The sequence below is a fragment of the Delphinus delphis genome, chromosome 1 (assembly GCF_949987515.2).
Source record: "Delphinus delphis chromosome 1, mDelDel1.2, whole genome shotgun sequence".
Lineage (NCBI taxonomy): Eukaryota > Metazoa > Chordata > Mammalia > Artiodactyla > Delphinidae > Delphinus > Delphinus delphis.
The window spans coordinates 108881928-108888134 of record NC_082683.1 but is presented as its reverse complement, the minus strand read 5'-3'; positions in this window follow the sequence as shown (position 1 = coordinate 108888134).

Sequence of the window (6207 nt, the reverse complement as noted above, 5' to 3'; positions counted from 1 at the left end):
CTCCCTCCCTCTCTCTCTCTCTCTCTCTCTCTCTCTCTCTCTCTCTCTCTCTCAGCATCTGCACAGCGTCCTTAGTTCCCCTCCACCCTCAAGAGCCCCCACCCACCCCTCACCCAACAATATGCAAAGCGTCATCAGCTTCCTAGCCATTCCTGCTGCCCTTGTCCTTGCCCTGAGGAGACTCATTAGGAAATTCCCAGCCCAAACTGTCCCTGACAGGTGAGAGAAGCTGGCACCATATGGGGGCAGCCAGACTTCACCAGCAGGCAAGCTCTTCGGTGGGGCAGAGGTGGGAATCTGGGGGCAGGGGGCTGTGGGCAGAGGTGAATGTGAGAGAGAACCCGGCAGTTTGGAGAGCGAGGCTGGAGAATCACACAATCTTGAGCATCCGGAGCCTCCAACCTTGCTCCTGGCACCGTGCACACACAATTCCCTTAGCATTGCAGCAACCTCCCCTCTCCAGTTTATTAGACAGCCCAAAGGTTGTCTAATAACCTTGGGGCACAGCCCTCTCCCTCATTTCTAAAATCTTCCACCAGTAGCTTGTGAGATTGGGACTTGTGGGGGTCAGGTGCTAGAGGTTCTCATACTAGTTGCCCACACTGCAATTCAGAAAAGGGCAGAAGCAGCATTGCTGTTCAGAGAAATCTACTCTGGGAAGCCCCCGAGGCAGTGGGGAATGGATGACATGTGTCTGGATTGGGAGATGCTGCTGCCTGAGTCCCACAGCCGCCAGAGCAGCCCAACAGAAACAGAATGTGAGTTGCTTATGTGATTTCAAGTTTTCTAGTATCACATTAAAAAAGCAAAAGAAACAGATACAATTAAGTTTAATACTCTATTTTATTTAACCCAGTGTACCCAAACTATGATCATTTCAACATGTTATCTATATAAAAATGAGTAATGAAATATTTTACATTATTTTTTCATATTAGGTCTTTGAAATCTAGTGTATATTTTACACTTACAACACATTCCAATTTGATAACTAAATTCTCACCAGAAATATCTGATCTGTAGTTAGGTTTCATAAAATTCACTGTTGAGAAAGTCAATTCACACATCCAAGTTGCTCCATATTAAAAGTTTTCCAATAACTAAATCAAGTATTGGTTTTAACATTTAAATTAATTGAAATTAAATAAATTTTAAATTCTACTCCTCAGTCACACTAGCCATCTTTCAAGTACTCAGTAGTCACATGTAGCCAGTGGCTACAATATTGGACAGCAGAGCTCCAGACACTGTAACTCTGGGTGTAGACTAGGGCCTCCTCAGCAGAGGTGGGCAAAGTGTCCCTTGAGAAGCACATTCAACCTAGAGGAAATGCCTGTGGGGTTCCCCTACTACCACCCCTTGCTCTCCTGACATGGCCTTTCCAGAACACCTTCAGAGAGGGACGCTAGTTACCGTAACAAGGTTACTGCAATGAGCACTTCCACAGCTTGTCCAATCATCAGAAAGCCAGCCCCTTACCCCATGTGCCCGGAAAGGCTGCCCTTAGCTCAAGGGTGTGTGTGTGTGTGTGTGTGTGTGTGTGTGTGTATGTGTGTGGACAAGTGTGTGACGGCAACCAGGGACGCAGGCGGGTGGTGTGTGCACATGTGCAGGGATGTTATGGTCCACATCAGAGGCAATCCAATGGCAGCTCTCCCCTGGAGGGACAGTCGTGGAGATAGAAGAAAAATAACATTTATTCTGTGTTAGTTGATTACATGTATGTTTTCTTATTTAATCCTCACATCAACCCTATTAAGACAGGGAATCTTGGCTGATGGAACTAAAGGTCAAATAGATTAACTTGCTCGGGTACACAGAGCTGGTTAGTAAGGGAGCTGCTTCTGGACTCAGGGCTAACTCAAAATCCAAATGCTTTCCACCACACTGCCATACTGCTCAGTCACTGTCTGCTCTTATAACCCCCTTCCCCAGGGTCTCTCAGCTGCAGGAACTGACCTGTGAGAAAGGTAGAATCCAGGGGTCATCCCCAGCCCCACCCACTCTGAACAACTCTTTTAAGGGGAATGGGGTCAGTTGTTGGTCCTCACCTTCCTTCAGTAACTCTAATGCACCTGATTCAGGAAGCTGAGGATTGGTTGTTAGTTTTTAATCTTTCTTCTCAGTCTCCCCCAGCATCCGTCTCTCAGAGAGAGGCAGGAGACTCTGGGTAGGACTTTTGCTCTTAGCAGTGAGTGTGGTGATGATTCAGGCCGGCGAGCACGTGAGATCAGAGGACTCCTGCGTCCTCTTCCTCCAAACTGCTTTGTAAAGGGGAGTTAAGGAAGGAGACTTAGAGCTGGATGTTGGTGGCCAGAGAAGCTGAGGAGAATGTCTCTCTCCTAGGACACCCTGCCACAATTCATCAATCTGATGGAAAGACGAAAGAGTAGCACCAGTATAATTTCTGATACTAAGGCCCACATTCCCAGTTGCTGGTTTCTGGTGAAGAGACTTGAGTGACGGGGGAAGAAGGGGTGATTCCTACAATGGACAAAGGGAGTGTGCTGTTTTCCAAAACCTCAGATAGCTGAATATCATTTGAATAGTTTACACGTTATCCAGGAAGGGAACTCTGTAAGCAGCCAAGGCTCTAAACAAGGCTACTGCGTTTGAGAACCCCTCCCTGCCCAGCCCTTTAGCTAAAGTCTACTTTCCTGCTTTGGCTTACCGAGTGGAAACACCTGCCCACTGCACTCTCCGGACAACCCACACTCTATGTCAATTAGTTTCACCTACTGCCACCTGCACCTTGTTCAGAACACCCTTCAGGGAAACAGAACTGGACTCTTCAGAGCGGGAGATGAGAATAAAGAAATCACAATTCACCCAATCCTAGTCTCTCACAACTCAATCTTTGAATCCTGGTTTGGGCTCTTAGAGGGGGAATGAGATGACAAATCCCAAATACACAGTGACTTGAGAGTGATCATCTCACCTAAAGTTATCCTTTCTACTCCCCAGTCTCCCTACCCAACCAACTAAAAGTCCACCCTCCTTCAGAAAATTTCCAGGAAAAGTGATTACACCTGGCTTTTCACTGCTCTGATTAAGAAATTAATCCTGTGGTTTAATTTTTAATTTTAATCCCTCTTTTTGGACTTCCACTTCATTTCCTCTTCTTTGCTCACCAGCTCCCATTGGAGCTGGAAGATGATGAGCCCATAAAGTAGGCCTGTGCTTTTTATTTATTTATTTATTTTTGCGGTACGCGGGCCTCTCACTGTTGTGGCCTCTCCCGTTGCGGAGCACAGGCTCCGGACGCGCAGGCTCAGCGGCCATGGCTCACGGGCCCAGCTGCTCCACGGCATGTGGGATCTTCCCGGACCGGGGCACGAACCCTTGTCCCCTGACATCGGCAGGCGGACTCTCAACCACTGCGCCACCAGGGAAGCCCGGGCCTGTGCTTTTTATAGCAACAATGGACACTCTTCCTTAGGTCTGAACTACTCTTTACCTTTTTAAAAGTAAAAATAGCTATAGCAATCAAGGCACTCAAATACCTAGAAATAATCTTAGAAACTATATATGTAAATTTTACATGACAAAAACTTTAAAACGCTACTGATGGGACATTAATGACTTACACATGTTTATAGGAAGATTCTATATCATAAATATAAAAATTCTCCCTTATGTAATCTAAAAATATGTGATTCCACAAAATAACATTAACAGTATACTCAGAAAGGAAATTGTGGTATATTCCCAAAATATAATACTACACGGTGATGAGAATGAATGGACTAAAACTATACACAATAATATAGCTGAATGTCACAAAAATAATGTTGAACAAAAGAAACCAGACACAAAAGAGTACTTACTGTGTGATTCTCTTTGTATAAAAAACAAAACAAGCAAAACTAGTTTCTGCTACTAGGAGTCAGAAGCAAGTTTACCCTTGAGGAGAGTAGTGACTGGGAAGGGATAATGTTCTGCTTTTTTGATCTGGGTGTTGGTTACACAAATGTGTTCCATTTTTTAAAATTCATCAACATGTATGCTTTTCATCTGTGCACTTTTCTGTGTATATATTGTACATCAAATTTTTAAATTGTGGTAAAAATAACACATAATGTACATCAATTTTAAAAAACAGTATGGTACTAGAACACGAATAGAGAGATCAATGGAACATGAAAAACCCAGAAATAGACCCAAATACATGACAATTTGGATCTTAAGGGTTGGACAAGACAAAACTGGATCACTATTTCACACCTTAACACCAAAATAAATTCCAGGTGAATCAAATATTTACATATGCAAAAAGACACTATAAAAATATTTAAAGAAAACATAGGATAATTTCTTAATAATCTTAGGTCATAGGACGCTTTTCTAAATATGATATGAAACCCAGAAGTTATCAAAGAAAATGCTGACAAATTCAGCTACATAAAAATAAAAAATACTTGCATAACAAAAAAGTCACCATGAAAGTAAAAAGACATACGACAAACTGGGAAAGGGGAAAAATATTTTCAACTTACATATGAACAAAAGGCAAATATTAAAAGTCCTGACAACCAAATAGAAATATGAACAAAGTGTATGAACAATTTACAGAAAAATAGAAAGCAATTGTCACTTAAGCATATTAAAAGATGCTCAACCTTATAAGAGAAATGAAAATTTAAATTGCAGTGAGATGCCATTTACACTATCAGACTGTCAAAAATCAAAAGGTTTGATAACAGGCTGTATAAGCTTGCTGATGGGAGAGAAGATTGGTAAAACTTGCATGGAAGGCAATTTGGCAATACTAACCAAAATCCTTTTCAAACATTGTTGGTGGAATGAAAATGAGAAAAATCTTTGTGGGAGAAAGAGAATTTGTGAAATTGTATCTATCCAACTGAAGAAACAATACAAACACTTCTCAGTGTTTGCAGCCCTAAGTATTTATTGTACTGATATACAAGAGCCAAACAAAATATACTTGGGTATCAATATAATGTTAAAGGGACTGATTGAATATATCTTAATACATCCCTCAGGCTTACTATGAAACTTAACTATTAGGCAGTTACCTACGTGCTGCTATGGACAGATATCTAGACCATATAAAAAGAAACTGCAAAATAGTAATGTATAACATGTTACCGACTGGGTAATATATATAAATATATTTAATGTATACATGTTTACTATAGAATATCCTGTGAAAAATCCACAAGAATCTGGTAAAACCGGTTGTTTCTTAGGGAAGACAGACCTTTTATTCCTTTGTAGAATGTGCATGTACTACTTACTCAAAACACATATATATTTTTCAAATTAACACAAAACGAGAAACTGAGGCCCACTGGCATGTCCTTAGCTGACCAGAGATATAATCTTGCATTCACTCAACAAACATTTACTGCGTGCGTATCATGCGCCAGGCATTGTGACAGAAGCTGGTGCGAAAAATCCCCGCATTACAAGGAGCGCTCAACCCCTGTCAAGGGTCAGCCCCTAGTGCGTAGCGGGGCCTGGAGGCCGGGAGGGGCCAAGGGCCAGCTCGCGAGGCTTCCGGCGGCTCGGAGTCCGTAGCAGGGTCCAACCGTCTCTAACGGTCCAAGGACCCAGACAGCGGCTGGAATGCACTCTTCCAAAGCAAACCGCCGTCTGCAGAAACCCTCCCCTTTTCTCGCCCCCACAGAAACGGCCCGGTGGCTTGTGCCTTCGCGCCTGTTGCCCCGACCCGTCTCCCTTTAATCCCCAGGAAAGGGGGGGCCCCTGATGACCGCCCTACCCACAGCTCCCTTACCACGGGGTGCTCCGAACTCGGGTCCCTCTCCTGCTGCAGTGTCGGTGCTCCTCGTCTGTTCATTCCTCGACAGAGAAGTAGAGTGAGCCCCTCACTCTCTGCCGCGCAATTCCTTCCCCTTGGCTTTCTCTCCATCTCTACGAAGCCTATTTAATGTTTTCCCGCAAAAAAAAAAAAATGTTTTCTGTGTCTCCTGAGTCCCTGTCACAGTATGGGGACCGATCGAGGCAAAAGATCGCAGAAGAAACAAGTGGCGGATCATCGCCCATCAGGAGGCGGCTGCCCCAATGGTCAATGGGTTGTGGGGTCGCACTGGCTTTGTACAAAGGCACTAATTTTGTGCGAACGGTGATGCGGCTAAGTGATGCCACCCCCTCGCACCTTGGGAGCGCGATTTTTCCCCACAGGCTTAGGAGATGGAAGCCTCCTCGGTAATTGGCCTAGAGATT